The 21,617-nt window shown below is 41.3% G+C and overlaps 1 protein-coding gene across 1 annotated transcript in view; it reads left to right on the forward strand.

The window, feature by feature from the left end:
* Window positions 1-21,617, forward strand: part of ULK4 (unc-51 like kinase 4) — a 497,317-nt gene that overhangs the window by 65,732 nt on the left and 409,968 nt on the right.

The raw sequence follows: 21,617 nt of genomic DNA on the forward strand, positions 1-21,617 counted from the left end.
AGATGGACATTCTCAGTGATTACAGATATGTTTGTAAGTGCCGTGTTGCTGAAGGTGAGTGAATGTCAGTTGCTTAAAGGGTACAGATCCAAACGCACAGAGAGTAAGAAGGGAGAATATGTCAGGGGAAAGATGGTTTAATTGGGGAAGACCTCTGGGAAGAAATACGATTTTAATAGGACTTTGAAGGTGGGGAGAGTGGTAGATTGTGGTATATTGGTGGGAGGGAGGACATCATGGGTAAGGGGTTAGTGGCAAGATAGGTGAGATCAAGGTACAGTGAGAGGAGCAGAGGGTGTGGGTTGGGTTGTAGAAATCAATGAGGTAAGGTAGGTGGGGGAGAGCTGACTGAGTGCTTTAAAGCTTATGGTAAGGAGTTTTTTGCTTGAAGGTTCTTGAGGAGGGGTAAGACATGGACTAAATTTTTTTTAGAAAAATTATCTGGAATGGAGATAAGGCGGGGTTACAGCAAGGAGGCTGTTGCAGTAGTCAAGGTGGGATACGAGTGCTTGGATCAGCATGGTATCAGGTTGGATGGAGAGGAAGGGTGGATTTTAACAATGTTATGAGGGTAGAACTGACAAGATTTAGTGACAGACTGAATATGTGGGTGGAATGAGAGATGAGGATAATGCCAGGGTTATAAGCTTGTGAGACAGGGAAGATAGTGGTGGTGTTTACAATTATGGGAAAGACAGGCTTTGGGTGGGAAGATGAGTTCTGTTTTGGGCAGGTTCAGTGTGAGATGTTTGGAGGGGGGACATCCAGTTAGAGATATCCTGAAGGCAGGAGGAAATGAGAGCCGGAGAGAGGGAAGGGCTGAAACATTAAAACATGAAAACAGCATAAGAGACGACAAAAGATATGCAATACACAGAATAAAAACAAAAGCCAATAGGGAGCTGCAACTAGAGGAGCAGAATTTATCCTCGTGGTTGAGTCCACAGTACTGGCTCTGCAGCCACTACCTGTCTCAGGGTTATATGAGACCTTGTGCTGCAGGTGCTGTTCTCATTCCTGTCAGAGTGGTGAAAAGCAGGACGGGATGGGACCTCCTCGATGGGGCGGAGGGGGCCCATATCTGTAACTTATTTATTTCTATCAACGTCTGTCTCCCGCTCTAGACTGTAAGTTCACTGCGGGCCGGGAACGTATCTGTTATATTGTTATAGCGTGCTCTCCCATTTAGTACAGTGCTTTGCACACAGTAAGCGCTCAATAGATATGATTGTGTGGGGCCGGCCTCAGGTGGTGAGGAGAGAAGGCCGTTGGCTAGGCCACAGAGAGAGGGGCTGAGAGTTTTAGGGAGGTGCGGATGACAGTGCCGGATGTTTTATTTGAATAGTTCTAATGAGATGCACTTTGATTAGGTGGTTGATTCAGTGCATTCTGCAGGATTCTCGTGGGCAGTAAAATACTATTTAGCAGCAAAGACTGCAAAGTCAGGTTTGATTTTTATGGTAGCCTCGAGGAGGATTGGGAGTCCATTTATAGGCCTGTCCATTGCTACTTTTTTTTGGCGAATTGCACATGTACCTTACTGTTAGGGCAGCTTCTCTTCTCCCATTTTAGTATGCTTTGCGAGATTTGGACTGGTTTGCAGTGATAAAAGCAAGAATCTAAAACTATCAATTTTTGTGTGGCATGAAGAAGTTAAAGCATTTTGAATTACTTTTCTAGGTAAGGTTGGGATATTGAAGTGCAATTCAGGTGGGAAATGACTATTTGAATTACTTATGCATGCAAGTAACCCATCTCACATCAGAATACTTTAAAAGTATTCTGCCTAATTACTTAGAATGCTGCAAGTCTATTTGCTGTCTTACCTGGTGCCTTGAAAAAAAATATTCATCTTATATTTTCTGTAATCACTGATTTTTTTTCATTATGGATTATAACTAGTACACATGCATACCTTTGTACTATTTTTAGAGGAGTTCAGGGTTCTATTTACAACAAAATGTAATTTTGTAATCCATGTGAAACTAGAAAGACATCATATTTAGTTTTCTGTGAGATGAAAGAACCAAAGAAATGGGGGACATGATGGAAAGAAATTATTTTAAACACAACTAATCAGAACCATGCCCTGAAGTAGAAATGCAATTTAAAATTGGCTTTACTTGCACTTCTGCTATTTAAGAAATATGGAGTATGCACTTTAAAAATTACAGTAGCAAGTAAATTTAACTATTCTATATAAAACAAATTAAAGGTCTTTCTGTGATTATAGTGCTTTAATTACCTTAGACTTGCAAAATATAACCCTATGATAGCCTCACCAAGAGGAAGGTCCAGGCTCAGTGGACCTCAGTGGCTTGGGAGTCCGAGGTCATGGGTTTGAATTCCGCCTCTGCCCCTTGTCAGCTGTGTGACTGTGGGCAAGTCAATTCACTTCTCTGTGCCTCAGTGACCTCATCTGTAAAATGGGGATTAAGACTGTGAGCCTCAAGTGGGGCAACCTGATTACCCTGTATCTAACCCAGTGCTTAGAACAGTGCTCTGCACATAGTAAACACTTAACAAATACCAACATTATTATTATTATTATTACTCATAAAGAAAAAAATCCAAAACAAAAAACCCTCCAAAATTTGTGGCCTCAAGCCTGGGGTATTCAGCGTGGCTCACTGGAAAGAGCACGGGCTTTGGAGTCAGAGGTCATGGGTTCGAACCCCGGCTCTACCACTTGTCAACTGTGTGACTTTGGGCAAGTCACTTAACTTCTCAGTGCCTCAGTTACCTCATCTGTAAAATGGGGATTAAGACTGTGAGCCCCACGTGGGACAACCTGATTCCCCTGTGTCTACCCCAGCGCTTAGAACAGTGCTCGGCACATAGTAAGCGCTTAACAAATACCAACATTATTATTATTATTAAGTTTGTTTTTGTTGTTTTTAATAGGGTTGATTTGTTAAGCTTTTACTTTGCATTAAGCTCTAGGGTAGATAAAATCAAATCTAATCAAATCTAAGCTAATCAAATTGGATGCGGTCCCTGTCCCACATGGGGCTCACAGTCTTAATTCCCATTCTTAAGATGAGGTAACAGAGGCACAGAGAAGTGACTTGCCCAAGGTCACACAGCAGACAAGTGGCAAAATCAGGATTAGAACCCAGGTCCTTCTGACTCCCAGACCCATGCTGTATCTACTCGGCCATGCCTATTGAAAGTCCTTAGTGGACAAGCCTACTTTGTCAAGAATTTCATCCTTTTAAAACCTTATTATGTATGAGCAATATTGCTATGGTGCATTCAGGAGCTCTCAATTTATCAAATGATCCCAGAGAGACTATGTCAGATACACAGCTTGAGGTAATTCCATGTCCCTGTTAAGCAGAAATCTAGGTATTCAGCAGTTCCTAGAAAACTCTCTATCAACAGATATCTCTTCAAAAATAGAAAGAGTGAACTACTGTGGGTCCTTTTTGCTGATCCCAGGAGAGCTGGTTTCTATAGTAACTCCACTGCTTATGAGCTGTGTGACCTTAGGTGAGTCACTTCACTTCTCTGGGCCTCAGTTGCCTCATCTGTAAAATGGGGATTAAGACCCTGAGTCCCTCATGGGACAAATATCCCGTCCAACTCGATTTGCTTGGATCCACCCTAGCACTTAGTTCAGTACCTGGCTCATAGTAAGCGTTTAACAAGTACCATTATTACTCTAGTGGCAGCAGCTCTCTGGTACGCAATGCTGGTTGATGAAGTAGTAGTGGTAATCGCATTTAATGAGCGCCCTCGTGGAATGGTGTATTGTTCTAGGTGCTGGGATAAAGTACAGGATAAAGAAGTGACACATTCTCAGCCCACAAGTTTGTGTTCTAATGGGGAAGACAAACATCATTTACAAGCAGCACATCCTAGTGGAAAGAGCATGGACCTGGGAGTCAGAGGATCTGAGTTCCAACCCCTAGCTCTGCCACTTGTCTGCTGTGTGACTTAGGGCAAGTCACTTAACTTCTCTGCACCTGTATCTCATCTGGAAAATGGGGATTAAAACTGTGAACCTCCTATGGAATTTGGACTGTGTCCATCCTTTTTAGCTGTTTAGCTTTTATCTACCCCAACATTTTGACAGTTCCTGGCACATCATAAGAACTTAACAAGTACTATAAAAACCCAAAACTTTAGTCAAAATAAAATATGTTTCTGTGTATATATATTTAAGTGCTAGAGTTGACTGAAGGGATCAGATGACTCAGGGAGATGAATTGGGAAAAGTTGTCAGAGTTGGAATTTTAGGAGAACTTTTAATGTGGGGTGAGCTGTGGTCCCTCTGCCTGTAGGAAGGGAGTTCCCAGTCAGGGGAATAATACGAGTCGAGGGATGGAAGCGGGAGAGCTAGAATGTGAAATGAAGACAATGAGGTGAGGATAGTGGGTGAAGAGAGCAGATAGGTAAGATGAGGCTGATGGCTTAGAGTCTTGAAGCCAACTGTAGGAGGTTTTGTTTGAAGGAGAGAAATGCAGAAAGCCACGAGGGTTTTGAGGAGAGACATCTGTTCAGTGCTTTGGGTAGGTGATTTGTGCAGCAACAGGTGTATAGATTGGAGAGGGGACCAGAGAGATAGGGTGATAGCTGGAGTGGACTGTCAGTTAAATTAAGGCCTTTTTCAAAATGAGGGAGAAATGCATGTGTTGAAGACAGAAAGGAAGAAATAACTGGAGAGCGAGAGGTTGAAAAGACTGTGAACTCACTGTGGGCAGGGAATATGTCTACCAACTCTGTTGTATTGTATTCTCCCAAGTGTGTAGAACAGACCTCTGCACACTGTAAGCACTTAAGCCTGAAAGAAGGACCTGGGTTCTAATCCTGACTCCACCACTTGTTTGATGTGTGACCTTGGGTAAGTCACTTCTCTATGCCTCAGTTACCTCATCTATAAAATAGGGATGAAGACACTGAGCCCTATGTAGGACAAGGACTGTGTCCAACCTGATCAGCTTGTATCTATCCCAACACCTAGATCAGTGCTTGACACATAGTAAGCGCTTAACAAATGCCATCATTATTATTAAATATGATTGATTTATTGAAGAGATATGAGCAAAGGGAGGAGAGTAGGAATGCATAATCTTTAGGAGGTAAATTGTAAGCTCCGTGAAAACAGGGATTGTATCTTAGTCTACCATCCACTTCCTAGTGATCAGTATGGTGCCCAGTATATAGTGGATCTGCCACTTGCATGCCGGCTAACCTTGGGGGGGTCACTAAACTTCTCTCAGCATCCATTTCCTCATCTGTAAAGTGAGGATTTAATACTTGCTCTTCCTCATATTTAGACCGTGAGTCCCATGTGGGACAGGGACTGCCTCTGGTCTAAGCCACTGTGCTTAGTATAGTGCTTGGCAATTAGTAAGTGCTTAATCTTATAATTATGAAGCTGCTGCTGCTGGTGGTGATTACTAAATCCTCAATAAATACCATTGATCAAGGGGATAATGTCTGAGGTGAAGGTAGGAGGGGGTAAATTTATAGAGCAGACAGGAGATTTCTTGGAAGACAGCTGGGAAGCAGGAGTACAGTGTGGAAGGGGGTGATGTGATGACTTTGGGAAGTTCATGCCTGATAATGGTATGGAATTTAAGTGCTTACTGTATGTTGAACACTGTTCTAAATGCTGAGGTAGATGCAAGTTATTGAGGACGGACACAGTCCCTGTTGCACATGGGGCTCACATTCTAAGGAGGGAGAACAGGTATTAACCCCACCCCCCCATTTTACAGATGAGGAAATTGAGCCCAGAGAAGTTGTCACTTGCTCAAAGTCACACAGCAAGCAAGTGGAAAAGCTGGGATTAGAGTCCAGGTCCTTGGACTCCCTGGCCAGTGCTCTTTTCAGTAGAGTAGTTGTTGAGGTCATTGTAATTAGAGGTCAGGAAAGGAGGTGGTGGGAGGATTCAATCAATTGTATTTACCGAGTGCTTACTGTGTGCAGTTCATCGTACTAAGCGTTTAGAAGAGTACAGTACAGTGGAGTTGTTAGATACATTCCCTGCCTACAGCGAGCTTGTAATCTAGAGGGGGAGACAGCCATTAACATGAATAATGGTTTAGTGGATAGAGCACGGGCCTGGGAGTCAGAAGGACCTGGGTTTTAATTCTGGCTCTGCCACTTATCTTCTGTGTGACCTTGGGCAAGTCATGCAGAAGAGGGGGCTGGAGGAGGAAGGAGTTGGAGAGGAACAGAGAAGATTTTAGGGAGTCCTGTAATGTTCCAAGAGAACCTGTGGCCTAGTGGATTGAGCAAGGCATGGGAGACAGAAGGACCTGTGTTCTAAACCCAGCTCTACCGCTTGTCTGCTGTGTGACCTCGGACAAGTCACCTCACTTCTCTGTGCCTTGGTTACCTCATCTTTAAAATGAGGATTAAGACTGTGAGCCCCGTGTAGGACAGGGACTGTGTCTGACCTAGTTAACTTGTATGTACCCCAATGCTTAATACAGTGGCTGGCACATAGCTCTTTTCAAAGTACCACTTTAAATAAAACTTTAACTTGGCTTCACACCTTACTACTGTGAAAGTAGTAAACCAACACCTTAGCCTGCCTGAAGATTTAGTTCTCTCCTTTGCTTCCTGACAACTCCCTTGATGCCTCCAGCGGGACCTCTGTCCGGATGTTTCAAAACCACACAGCTCTCACCAAAGAATGATTGCTCTAGTGAACTGCAGTATGGTCTATCAAGTCTATCATAATATTCAGTGTCTTAATTCCTGACCCAAGAGTGACTGATTTAGTGGTATTACTCACTACAGTTGTTGATGGGGTGTTCTTAGTTTTATTCCATTTTCATCCCTATTTCCGCCTTCTAATTTATCTTAAAGGAATTGGGGTAACAAATGAATAGGGTCCGTAGAACTCTTCTCAACTTTGTGGTTTGTTTCCTGTTCCAATCTCTGTCTGCCTCTTCTTTTTACTCTTTCTCTACCCACCTTTCTTGTCACCTGATTCCCAGTCCAGCATTGACATGCTTTAGCATTAAGGAAGTGGACAGATAGCAGTGTTTCAGGGACAATTCTCAGAGGTGTTGGGATCATATGCCGTGATCCTAAAGGACATCCTACTTGCTTGCCCAAACTTTACCCAGTCTCCTTTTTTTTAGGCCCCCCAGAGTTGTAATTTTTAAAACTACCAAGTCTTGTTCCAGAAACAACTGAAGAAGTAGTTTGAGCCCTTTTGGGGCCACTCTGTTTCGTTATGCCTGAGTCCTATTAATCCATGCCTGTATGCCATAATAATAGACCTGACATATTCATTTTTGACCTAATTAAAATTTAAATGCCAGCAATAGTTGCATTTTTATTGGAAAGGCCTGGACCCCTGAAGGCTTATTAAACAGTCAGAATGTATCTATACACCTAGAGATGTCCTTTGCAAATAAGAGAAATATATTTCTTTTACCCTCACTATTTCTGATAGTGACCATTAGGTAACTTCACACATACCTCACATTTCACACCTCATTTTCTTTTACATTGGCATAAAGGTCAATTCCTACAGTAATCTTTGGATATTTGGTTGGGAATAATGTTAAATCATAATCAGTGATATTTGTTGAGTCCCAGTTATGTGCAGAGCACTGTACTAAGTGCTTATGTAATACCTTTGACTCTCCAGAGGTAATTTTGGGTTATTGTGCCATCATATTTTGAGGAAAAATAGTAACTTGAGTGGATGATGATAATAGTAATAGTTGTAGTAACTAGTTATACATCCCTTGAACAAAGCTTTACTAAAGTCATACTTCATCCAGGCAACCTTACCTGGCTCTCCTTGTCTATTTCTGGATTAAACAGAAACCCCTTGCCATCGACTTTAAGGGACTCAATCAGCTCTCCCCCTTCCTACCTTAACTCTCTTGTCTCCCATTACAATCAAGACTGCATATTTCACTCTTCAAACCCCAACCCACTTACTGTATCTCAGTGTCATCTCTTGCACCATCGACCCTTTGCTCAAGTCCTCTATTCTGCCTGGAACCTCCTTCCCCTTTGAGTCCAACAGATCACCATTTTCCCCATCCCCAAAGACCTTCAAAAATCATATCTCTTTCAAGAAGCCTTCCCTGACTAATCTCTCATCTCCACACCCCAACCCCTCTCCCTTCTGCAGCACTAGGGCATTCAGGTCTGTACCCACTAAACCCTTGAATCTTCATCCCACCCCTCCATCTCCTAAATACATATTCTCCTACTTTTCTTACCTGTAATTTTAGTGTCTATCTTCCCTATTGGTTGTAAGCTTCTCGAGAGCAGAGACTGTGTCTACCAACTCCATAGCATTTTACTAAGCAATTGAGAGAGTACAAGTGTACACCATAGAGTGAGCACTCAAATGCAATCGAATTATTATTTGAATGTCCCCCTGACATGTTCTGTATTAGGAACTTGAGATGTGCAGAATAAAAAAGTGACATGGTCTGCCCACCAGGAGTTTACACTGTAATGGGGAGACAGACATAACTAGAATGGTTAAAACAGATAAGTACACTCACGTGTGTGTGTGTCTATACATATAGTTATATATCTGCCCCATAGCACTTATGTACGTATCTATAAATTGTGTATTATAAATTTTTTATATTGTCTGTCTCCCCTACTAGACTGTAGGATCACTATAAGCACTCAATAACTGCTATTGATTTTGATATGAGGGCTGAGTGTGGGTATAAATGCATTCATAAGTGCCAGAGTTGGCTGGTGGAATTCTATGGCTCAGGGTTCTGGGGATTGTGGAAGGTTTGTGGGAAGAGGTGGGATTTTAGGAGGGCTTTGAATGTGGGGAGAGCGACAGTTTGTCAGTTGCGGGGAAGCATGTTCCAAGTTGTGTGGAAAGTATAAATGGGAAGATAGGAGCAGGAGAGTTGAGAACAGCGTACAGCTAGAAATTTGGCTTGGGAGGAACAAAGACAGTGTGTTGGGGAATCCCCAGTGACGAGCTGAGGCAGGTAAGGTGGGTTAAGTTGACAGAGAGCCATGAAGCCAATTATAAGGACATTTTGTTAGGTGCAAAGCTCTCTTCTTTGATGTTCCACTGAGACTTCCAACTTAACATGTCCAAATCAGAACTCCATATAACAATAGTGGTGTGGTAAGTGCTAACTCTATACCAAGCACTGTACTAAGCACTGCGGTAAAATACAAGATAATTAGGTCCCACATGGATCCCACAAGGTAAGTAGGAGGGAGAACAGTATTCAATCTGATCCGTTGCTCAAGCCCTTCCTCTGGCCTGGAACTCCCTCACCCTTCACATCAAACAGACCACTTTTTCCACTTTCAAAATTGTATTAAAATCACATCTCCTCCAAGAGGCCTTCTCTATCTGTAGCCGACTTGTTCATTCCAAGCACTTAGTACAGTGCTCTGCACACAGTAAGCGCCCAATAAATAAATGAATGGGACTGAGGCACAGAGAAGTTACGTACCTTGCCCAAGGTCACATAGCAAACAAGTAGCTGAACTGGGGTCCTTTGATTAACAGACCTAAGGTTTATTCACTGACCATACTGCTTTCCACTTACTGCTGTTAAGCCCTGAGGCTAGAGGAACTGGTTCAAGAAATGGAGTTAGCAAGCATTTATTCCAGTTCCTGGATGCCATGGAGACCCCACAGACCCTGGTCAAATGTGCATTTAGATTAGCCTTCAGCCTTCTTCCTCATGTAAATGATCCTCTGCTACTTTTTTCTTTAAAGTTTTATATTTCACTTGAGGCTGATTAAAACTTTAAAATATTTCCTGAAAAGGTAGCTTGGCATTTTATTTCCCTCTTTGATGCTTTCCCCCTGCTCCCCCCCCAATTAAAACTTCTGTGGAGTTTAATTTTAAACCTGTTTTGTGGAACCATTGTGTTGCCTGTCTTGTGGGTTGATAGAAATAGATCATTTTTTCTTTGTAACATGAAGCCATGCTCAGAAGTTTGATGTTAAGTGAATTAGGGAAGAAAATGTTTCACTGATTTCTGCACCTATCTAGTTGTGGATAGATTTACAAAAATGTTCAGAGATGTGAATGGGCATGAGAAATCTGTTTTAGGGAGAAAGCCCAAAATGTTCCATTGAAGCCAAAACATGTAACTATTTTACAGCATAATACTTTTAAATACTTCTGTCCCTTTGAATTTTTTTTACATCAGTCTCACCAGGTGGAAGTTGATTTCAATTTGTTGGAAGTTTTGGAATGGGGACTGCTTTGAATTAAGTCAGCAGGGGGTAGAATCAGGTTCTCACCCAAAACCTTGTCATTCTCTGTTGGAGTCATTCTCCCAGCTACTCTACATGATCAGGAAGGAAAGAAAAATAAGCAATTTAGGCCAGTGCAAATGTAAGGCCTGTAGTCTTCAAAGGTAGAAATGGGACTACTCTTTTGTCTTTGTGCCTTCCCAGCAGTAAACCATAATAGCGATTCATTGAGGTGATTTTCCTGAGACGGACATCCTATTTGACTTTCAAGCCTCCTACTGTATTGTGAACTCAGACAGACAGTAAGGGCCTGCTTCTATATATTGATGGTTAAATAGGTGAATTTTATTTAGAAAGGAGCATGTAGCATTCATTTGGCAATGCCACCTGCTCATTTGTTGTATTTAATGTGCTTATGAAGTGGAGTGATTTTAGAGGATCCTACTTGTAACTTCTTTTCAGGTCTGTCTACTTTGCTACCTTGTAAATACATTGAGGGCAGGGAGCCTATGTACTTTAATGTAATCTCTCCCAAGTGCTTAGTACAGCTCTCCACACAGTAAGCACCCAGTAATAATAACTACTGATCGATTGATAGGCCCCCAATTCTGTTCCTAAATGTCTCACTATTGACTGTGGCAAATAGTAAAGCTGTGTTGAAATTTGAATTTTTTACAGTATTTTCAAAACTATTAAAAATGCTGCCTCCATAACTTAAATTTTGCAAAAGTCAGTTCTTACTACCGCATACTGATAACATTTGTTACACTCTTTCACCCAAATTTTCTAAATATATAAAGGCTTAAGCAGTTTTCAAAGCTTACATTGAAGCATCACCTGAAAGAACAGCAGATTTGCATAACATGAGTTTTTGTAGCTCAAAAAAACAATTTGCCTTGTTCTCCTAGCTCCATTTAGTGTTGGCATTTTCAAATGCCAGTGTATCTAGGTCAGAGCAAACATCCTTCTCCCTTTGGATTGTACTAATGCATATTTTGAGATTCTTTAGCAGAGGCATGCAGCAGCTTTTCTTTTCACTATAAACTCTATGTCCATTTAAGTATTTTTTAAAAAATAATGAATGCATTATCTCTTCAAATAATACTGCCTAGACAGTTTCACTTATCCAGTGCTAATTTTATACATAACTTTTGCACTCAAGCAGGCAACTTTGTTCAAAGGAATGCGAAGTTGTTTTGGCATTACCTGCACACATTATATGATGTGTGTCTACTTAGAAAACAATGAGCTCTAAAGCAATTTTTATTTTGCTGGAGGCACAGACAAATTTATCTCTGTAAGGGTCTGCCGCATTAAAATATGTTTTAATTCCCAGTAATATTTGCTGACACCAAAGGCTAATGGATTAAAAATAAATCCCTGCTACTAGTATCATAAGATAGTAAGCTAGATCTCATTTGTGAACAGACTGTGATTTCGACTTTTCTTTTGTAATATAAAATAAAGAATTTCTTTTGAAATACAAATAATTTAATGCAACCTAAGACTGGTTGAAATTACAAGAAATAATTTTTTAAAGTTCATATGTTCTCAAGGCATAAATGCAGCTAATGAATGCCTTTCAGATTTGAGTCTTGTATGTTCTCACTTTTAATGGAACTAGAGCTATTATATCCATCTAACTTGACAGCTAATATAAAATGCCTAGTAAGTGTATTAAATTGAAATGCTCTCCCAAGACATCGAAAGTGGTATTGTTCATTCCTGATTATAATATAGGGAAAAGGTGCATTGGGAAAGGAAAAAAATATGCCAAATGTGGAAGAGTTCTTGGGTCTTGGCATATTTTAGATAATAGAAATATCTTTTGCTAGAAATTACTTTGACATTTTTGCTTTGTACGTCAGTAATGCAAATTCTTCATTTTTAATTTACTGCCTTAATTTTTTACTTTAATTGCTCTTGAATGACAATTGCATCGCTGAGCTTTCTACGTGTGGTTCTCAAGTTCAGGGGCAATAACCTTATTCCCCAAAGATAATTTACATTTCTTCTTTTACAATATGAAAGGCAAGTCTGATTCAAGGGACCTATTGGGGTTCCTAGGCAGCAGAAGCAGGGTCAGGAGATTAAATGGGCATTTTGTGAGAGAAATTTAAATGTGTGTATAGCTATGGTTATTCTGCAGACATTTCATTGGGTTCTAGAAAGTGTGTAGTTTTGTAGGGTGATGGTATTTGTGCCTGTGCAACTTAACAACTTTATTATTGTTCCCTGAGCTCTTGAGGGTCACCTCTGTCACAGTTTGTATTAGTTCCAGCCACATAGGTCAGGACCACCTTCTGTGTTCACCTAATCTGTACTGTTACTCTCTTTGGTATGTAAAGTTTTTCATTGTACTTGAAAACACCTCTGAAGTATACCTATGGGTACAATTGTGGCCCAAAATGCCAGTGTGTGCCCTGCTGGGCACACTGCCTTTTATGGTGCTGTTGTGCTGTAACATTTGTTGTAGCAGTACTTGGTGGCGGGTTCACTTTTTCCTCTTTTTCTTGCACTAGTTTCTTATTACTCCCAGCATCACTGGGTAAAACAACACAAAGAAATATCTGCATCCTGTAACCTGAATTCTCACAATTCAGGAAAAGATATTGAGGGAGACTTTGGGAAGACCTCAGGCTCCAATAGAAGGATTCAGTCTAGTAATGATAATTATGTAATTCAGCTCTTACTATGTGTCAAATGATTTATTTATATTAATATATGTCATCCCCCCCTGCCCCCCCCCCCCCAGACTGTCAGCTCATGGTGGGCAGGAAATGTCTACCAGTTCTGTATTGTACAAGTGCTTAGTTCAGTGTACTGTGAACAGGAAGCACTCAATAAATATTAGTAATCATGAATTTAATCAGGTTGATCACAGTCCCTGCCTCTCTTCTGGCTCACAGTCTATGTAGGATGGAGAGCAGGTATTTAATCCCCATTTTACTGAGGCCCAGAGAAGCTAGGTGACTTACCCAGGATCACACAACAGGCCAGTCTAATGCAGATAAATGCTTACAGTACTTTCTACTTTGGGAAAACTGTGGGGAGACCTACTTTTTTCTCTTTATCTTCTCTCCTTTGCTTCTTTCTCCTTTATTCTTTCCCATTTCCCTTTCATCCCTTATAAAAACCTGGTACCTGCAGGGAAATGAGGAAGGAGCAGAAGAAAGGAAGCGAAGGCAAAGAAGTGGAAGAGAAGGAAGGATAGAAAAGATAGCAAAGAAAGGGAAAAAAGAGGGAGAGAGAGTGAAGGGCTGTGATTTTTTTTTCGCCCTCCAAGTCCAGAATCAGAGGTACTTAAAAGGGCCAAGAACGGAAAATGAGATGTTATTTGGGTAGCGGCAGGGGTGGTTTGTGTGATAAGAGAAAAATCATGGTGAGAACTAGGAGAGGGGTCGGTAGATAGGATGATAGTTTGGATACCAGAATTATCCTACCAGGTTTAGTGGGACTACTGCCCTTCCCTGCTGCTGCTCCCAACTCTCGCCTTTCTCCATTTCCCTGCCCCAAGCCGGAGTAAGGACCAGAGCCCTTATGTACTTTCACTGCTACTTTAAGTACTTCCCCCTACCAGTAATTTTTAGTGTCTTTCTTCCCTGCTAGTTTGTTAAGCCCCTTAAGGGCAGCGATCATGCCTATTAATTCTATTGTACTCTCCCAAGTGTTCAGTACAGTGCTCTGCCCAGAGTAAGTGCTCAGTGAGTACTACTGATTAGTTGAAATATGAAGATATGAGCTTCAGAAGCGGGAAAATGTTAGGATTTGCAGCATTATTTATTGAGCATTGAGTTGGTGTGGTGCCTTGTACTAGGCGCTTGGTAAGTGCAGAGTAACGATGTAGTGTGGTCTCAGCCCTCAAACAGCATAAGGGAAACAAATATAAAGTTATGTACAACCAGAGAGATTAAAACTAAAGCCAAATATGTATTCAGGAGTACCAAGGAGGGTGATATCTACTGATTGTAAGGTGAGGAGGAGGAGGAGGAGTGGATTTGTGGGAAAACAAGCTAAATGATTACTTTGAGTTCAAAGTGGCAGCGGGATGACCTTTTGAGATGTCCCGGGGATGGGAAGAAATGCACAATTCTAGGGCAGGATGGTTGGGGCTAGAGGAAATAGATTTCTAAGTCAGTTGCATCATCAAACTTTCACAATGAAGGATGGCACTCTCTCAAACTGGCTGGACATAGAATTGTCACTGAAGGAAACTAGTATACCTGTTGAAGCACAGTTCTCAGAAACAAGTCCTTTCAATACTTTCTTCCGGAGGGACTTCCCTTCTTTAGAGGGGCGTAAGGCAGCTATTGAATTTGCAATCACACAGTCCTTAGTCTGTGACTTCCCAAATCTGCCCAGAGGCATAAATGACCAACTAATGACCCCGTGCCTGCCTGAAAAGCAGAAGCTCTTTGTGCTACGGTCATTAGCACATATACCCCAATGACAAATAATAACCAAGAGAAAGATAAAATTCGATAAGGATTTGGAGCGACTCACTTTAGCAGCTCCAAAATCTGACAAGCTGATCATCATGGGAGATTTCATTGCCTGAGTGGGTAGTGAGGTTGAAGCATGGAAAAACGTAATCACCCCTCATGGGATTCGAAAGCTAATTAGAAGTAGTCTACTTCAGCCCTGCAAATATGCCAAATGTCAGCTGGTGATCACCAAAATCACCTCCCATCACCCAAATAAAAGAAGGACATAATGGAGGCAAATGAGGTCTAAAGGATGGCATCCCATAGATATTTATCCTTGCCAGTTGGAGTTTATATATAGCACAGTGCAGCTGTGGGGAGCTTTGAGGACTATCTGATCAACAATGTGATCCAAAGTCAAGCTTTTCAGGATAGCTAGGGTATTGAAAAATAACATCTAATCCATCAAGAAGCACAGTGGCACAGTGGAAAGGGCATGGATCGTGGAGTTGGAGGACCTGGATTCTAATCCTGCCTCAGCCACCAGCCTGCTGTGTGACCTTGGTCAATTCTAGGCCTTGGTTTCCACATCTCTGGATGCCAGCGCAGTGTTAGAAGGGAGCATGTTTGTGCTTAGTAAATACCATTGACTGGTTTATAAAATGTGAATCCAATACCTGTTCTCTCTCCCCCTTGGACTGTTGAGTCCCATGCGGGACAGAGACTCTCAAACCTGATGAGCTTGTATTTATCAGGGTGCTTGGAACATAGCAATGCTTAACAAATACCATTTTCATCAAGAAAGATAAATATCCAAGTTATTGAGGAATTAAAAAAAAAAGCAAAATATCCTTTGGCAAAGTGTAGGTCCAGCTACAAGTAAATGGGCACTTCCTCAAGTCAAACTATAAATAATATTTAAACACTGACTACACAGAGCACTGTATCAAGCACTTCAGAGAATAAAATAGTTCATAGACACAATCCCTGACCTCAGAGTATTTATGACCTATCAGGCAACCATCAAGAATGTGTGTGTGACAAGAGAAATCACCAAAAATAGTTTGATAAAAATAACTCAGATGGAAAAAGCAAAGCAAGAAACTAATCAATACTTTATCAATAATCAATACTTAATACTTAATAATTAATCAATACTTTGCAGCTCCTCAAGATTATAACAAAATGAAAGTTTACAAAATCTAGCATGGGACTTGCAGATCAAGCTCAGAAAATATCATGACCAGTGGTGGGATGCCAGAGTTAGAGAGGTCCAGTAATATGTGGATTGACACCAAAGTAAGAACTTTTTAGACATCGCTGAAGAGCCATAGGACCACATCTACGTTACCACAACACCACTAAAGAGTACAAATCCACCCTTCTCAAATACACAGTAAAAACCTTGGACAGAGGTCAAGAACACTTCACTGATCCTCTGGACATGCCTGCTTCCATCAAGAATGAGGCCCTTTGAAGCCAAGAATACAGGTCAAAATTTGAAAGTGTGGACCTACCTCCAACTGTTGAGAAAGTAACACTCCAAGCCACAAAAAATGAAGTACCAGGACCTACAGGCATTTCTGCAAAAATGTCAACCACCTTCTCCCTGAATTACAATGCCTTAATAACAAAATTAGAATAGCAGATAGGCCCTTAGCAGCATAATAGAGATGCGAGGGGAGAATGCGGAGAGCAACATCGAGACTTTTGTTTCCATAGGCTTTGTGAAACCAGTTAAGGCCAGAACTTGGAAACAGCTAAGCAAATCTGTCTGCCCTCACTTCACCAAGACTGTTAACCAGCTACATGATGGAATAATAATGTTCATATTTGTTAAGCGCTTACTATGTGCTGAGCACTGTTCTAAGCACTGTGTAGATACAGGGTAATGAGGTTGTGCCATATGAGGCTCACAGTCTTAATCCTCATTTTCCAGATGAGGTAACTGAGGCACAAAGAAGTAAAGTGACTTGCCCACAGTCACACAGCTGACAAGTGGCAGAGCTGGGATTTGAACCCATGACCTCTGACTCCTAAGCCTGGGCTATTTCCACTGAGCCACGCTGCTTCTTGTGGTCTGTTATCAGAGTAAAAGGTGCTCTGCCTGACCCCTTCAGAGTCCTTAACATTTATGTATCTGCACAGATATAATAATAATGATAATGCTACCTCTTAAGTGCTTACCATGTGCCAAGCACCATTCTAAGCACTGGGGTAATACGAGATAATCGGGTTGGACACACGCCCAGTCCCACATGGGGCTCCCACTCTTAATCCCCATTTTACAGATGAGGTAGCAGATGTCCAGAGAAGTTAAGTGACTTGCCCAAGGTCACACAGCAGACAGGTGGTGGAACTGGGATCAGAACCCAGGTCCTTCTGACTCCCAGGCCTGTGCATAGTAGTGCTTCTCATTACTTTACAGAATTCTGGCAGATTATATATGTTGCTTGTTTGTTCATCTTTCCATACTCCTAATTCCAGATTTATCAATTTTTTTCTCCCTTTTATTTGTAAAATAAATTATTTCCATTTTTAGATTTTTAATGCCTTGAGGTCAGGGAATGTGCCTTTGACTCTCTCAGGGACTTAATGGTGAGCTTTGGACATATCAGGCGCTCTAAAAATACTGCTGATTGATTGATTAGAGTCTGCTACCTCTGTAGTATATTCTCTAGTGACACACAGATGGGCGAAGAAGTAGAAAACAGAATCAAAAAGGCTGCATAGCTTGGGAAAATTGAAGAGTTTGGGAATAGTGAAGTATAAAGCTTCATTCAAAAACCAAAGAGCTCTAGGGCTATAATGGTATTCATCCTTATTTATGGTTGAGAGACCTTTTCAGAAGATGCCTTTGGTGCCTTGAAAAGTTTGACCAACATTAACTATGAGCCAGACTCGTTATCACAAGTGGTTGGAGAAAATAACTGATGGGGAGGACTTGAAATTCAGCTCACTTTGCACCGAAGCAATACAGCAGCTCCACTTGGTTGGGTGAGATATGGATAACAGGCTACCCATGGAGCTGTTGCATTTTGAACTGAAAGGGGGCATATTCAAGCAAACCACTTGAAGACTGTGAACCATAGTTTCCTGTAAACTGATAAGGCAATGGATTCTTGGGTGTGCCTTACAGCCAGCTGCTCAAACTGGTTGATGACAATCAAGAGGGCATTATTCTTCAAAAATTACTTTTAAAACCAGACACAGACCCTGAAGGGGACAAACACATCGGTACAGCAAGGAAATATGTGTACATAATGTGAAATATGGCTTCAATTGCACATTGGTCTTTTTAGCTACACCCACATGTATGTACTGGATTTCATCATCACTAGGGTCATCTTCAAACACAAAGGCTATCAAATATGGGTTTATTGTGCACATTTATAAATGGTTTCAGTCCCACCAACCAAAGCCACGTCCAGTGGTTTAATGAGTGGTTTTTAGATGGGCTGGCATTAATTTTAATTTTTTTAATCAGATGATTGTATTCCTTTGACTTTGTGATCTTGTTTTGACTATGCAATATCTCAGACCTTCCTAGATGGTGTAATTTAATGACAGAGAATAGAGAATAATAGAAAAGGCTCCTAGGAACAAATAATAATAATAATGTTGGTATTTGTTATGCGCTTACTATATGCAGAGCACTGTTCTAAGTGCTGGGGTAGATACAGAGTAATCAGGTTGTCCCATGTGAGGCTCACAGTCTTAATTCCCATTTTGCAGATGAGGTAACTGAAGCACAAAGAAGTAAAGTGACTTGCCCACAGTCACACAGCTGACAAGTGGCAGAGCTGGGATTTGAACCCATGACCTCTGACTCCCAAGCCCATGCTCTTGGTAGGTCATAGAGGAGGAGGGAGCCATTCTGACCGAATAATGTTTTTTTACTGTCCTAAGATTAGAAGCATGCTCTAATTTCCAAAACCAACCTCTAGAGAGGCATTTCTTTCAAAATAGAGTTTGCATTCTGAAATGGACAAGGCAAGTACCCAATGCACCGTTGTATAAGTCAGATTTGTAGTATTTTTTTCTTTGCATTTTCTCCTCTTTTTCTTTCTCTTGGAACAGATGGTAGGGGATATGAGGGAAAAGCTGAAAAATGAAAGGCAGAGCAAAGTGATGAGGATGGAAGTGGAGGGTGAGGAAAAAGTAAGGTGTTCAGTAGCAGCGTATTAGTGTAAGAAATGAACAAAAGTGAAGGAAACAGGAAAAGTGATGAAACACATTGTCTCTAGCGTATATACAGATATCAGCAAATATCTATCTCTGGTTGAGATTGGATGGAAAGGCAGGGAGACTAGAGGGAACTAGAAGACATATATTAAGCACCTAATGCAGTGCTCTGCACATAGTAGGCACTCAATAAATACTGTTAATTGACTGATTTAGTTAGTGAAAGTATGAACCAGCATTTTCTGTTGCTACCTCCTCTGGCCTGGCGCTTGTATCTCTCCTCAGCTCCTGTAAAGTGGTTACTGTGAGAAGCTTAGGAACCGGGACATGGGAGAGGATTGTAATTCTTCCTGGTTTTTATCTGTCCTTGCAGGCTGATGTCCTTTTTGATTTGATTAAATTTGACTGGCAACAAAATGGCTTCCAGCAGTGTCTACAACCGGTTAGCTTTAACAGACTACAAACTGTGTTTTTACAGAGACTTGTAGAACTTGATTGTATTCTTTTACTCCTCTTATTCAAGTGGGTAACTCTAATGTGATTGTAATATTGAAAGTGCTCTCCGAAAACTAGAAAAAGACTTTCCCAAGGACATGAACTGTCCTTCTGAGCTACGTGTTCATGAACTGGATTTATTAGCAACAAAAGATCTAATGGACTGGAGCATTTTTTTGTGTGCAGTTTTCAAAGCCAATTTTATGCAACTGTGAACCTGTGATGATACACCTATAAAATGTGTTGTTGCAGTATTCCCCTCTGGACCCTCACAGTGTATGAAACCAAATAAATTTTTGTTTGAACACATTAGTAATTCTCTGTGAGAATTAACCCTTTTAGACTACAAAGAGCCATTTAATATACCGAGGTGAGAAGCAGCGTGGCTCAGTGGAAAGAGCACGGGCTTTGGAGTCAGAGGTCATGGGTTCGAATGCCGGCTTGGCCACTTGTCACCTGTGTGACTGTGGGCAAGTCACTTAACTTCTCGGTGCCTCAGTGACCTCATCTGTAAAATGGGGATTAAGACTGTGAGCCCCACGTGGGACAACCTGAGTCCCCTCTGTCCACCCCAGCGCTTAGAACAGGGCTCGGCCCATAGTAAGCGCTTAACAAATACCAACATTAAATACCAACATTAATATTAAATATGGGAACTTTCATCCCAAAGTGCCAACTTATTATTAATAACTAGATAAGGCACTGGGAGGGCCAGACTTAATATTTATGAAAGTATGTTTTGGGGGTTGTGTCTCACTCCCCATCTAGATTGTAAACTCCCTCTGGGCAGGGAACATGTCTACCAACTCTGTTGCATTGTACTCTACCCACGGTAAGCACTGGGGATTAACTGTGAGCCTCACGTGGGACAGCCTGATTACCCTGTATCTACCCCAGCGCTTAGAACAGTGTTCTGCACATAGTAAGCGCTTAACAAATACCAACATTTATTTTTTATTTATTCAATAAATACCATCAATCGACTGACAATTTGCTTTCCAACGTAACCTGAAAACACGTCCAAAACTGAACTCCTCTTCATCTTACCTTTAAACCGACTCTTGAGAGTTGGTTTTAAAGTATTTATTCTCCTCTTTCCCTCTTACTTATCTACTCTCCTCTCCTACTACATCCCAACTTGGACTATTTGCTCCTCTCAAAAGAAACTATTCACTGTGCTTCATTCTAGTCTCTTGTCTCTCTTGCCACCGACGTCAGGCTCGTGCTACCTGCCTCCCCATTCCTGTGACAGACCACAGCTCTGTCTGTCTTCAGTGCCCTTCTGAAATCGCATGTCTTCCAGAGGCCTTCCCCAGTTAATTTATAATCCCCCCACCCTTATGTCCCCCAACAGCCTTAAGTACTCACAACTCCCCTTTCTCCTACCTCCATTTTACTTTAGTACCTGATACTACCCCAACTCCCCAATATATTAATCAATCAGTGGTATTTAATGAGCACTTACCATGTGCAGAGCATTATATTGTTTGGGAGAGTGCAGTGCAGCAGAGTTGTTAAACCCATTCCCTGCCCAGGAAGACCTCACAGTCTAGAGGGGAAGACAGATATTAAAATAAATTAATTAATTACAGATACTTAGGTACATAAGTGCTGTGGGGCTGAGGATGGGATGAGTATCAAGTGCTTAAAAGGTACATAAAATATACCAATGCTATTTGCTTTGCAATAATGAGAGAATGTAATTTATATATATATATATGTGTATGTACATCACGAGCATCATATAATTTATTTTTCATTTACATACCTGTGCTGAAAGAGCATGAGCCTGCAAGTTGGAGGATCTGGGTTCTAATCTTGTCTATGTCGCTTGCCTGCCGTGATTTTGGTCGAGTCAGTTAACTTCTCTTTGCCCCAGTTTCCTAACCTTTAAATGAGTATTAGAGAAGCAGTGTGGCTCAGTGGAAAGAGCACGGGCTTTGGAGTCAGAGGTCATGAGTTTGAATCCCGGCTCTGCCACTTGTCAGCTGTGTGACTGTGGGCAAGTCACTTAACTTCTCTGTGCCTCAGTTCCCTCATCTGTAAAATGGGGATTAAGACTGTGAGCCCCACGTGGGACATCCTGATTCCCCTGTGTCTACTCCAGCGCTTAGAACAGTGCTCGGCACATAGTAAGCGCTTAACAAATACCAACATTAATATTCTTATTATTATTAATTACCAGTTTTCCTACCTACTTAGACTATAAGCCGCGTGTTTGACAAAGGACTGTGTCTCTCTGATTATCTTTTGTCTTCCTTAGTACTTTAGTGCAGAGCTTGATGTTCAACAAATACAGTTGTTATATATTGAGAATAACCATTCGGGAA

The sequence above is a fragment of the Ornithorhynchus anatinus genome, chromosome 8 (genome assembly GCF_004115215.2).
Source record: "Ornithorhynchus anatinus isolate Pmale09 chromosome 8, mOrnAna1.pri.v4, whole genome shotgun sequence".
In the NCBI taxonomy this organism is placed as follows: Eukaryota; Metazoa; Chordata; class Mammalia; order Monotremata; family Ornithorhynchidae; genus Ornithorhynchus; species Ornithorhynchus anatinus.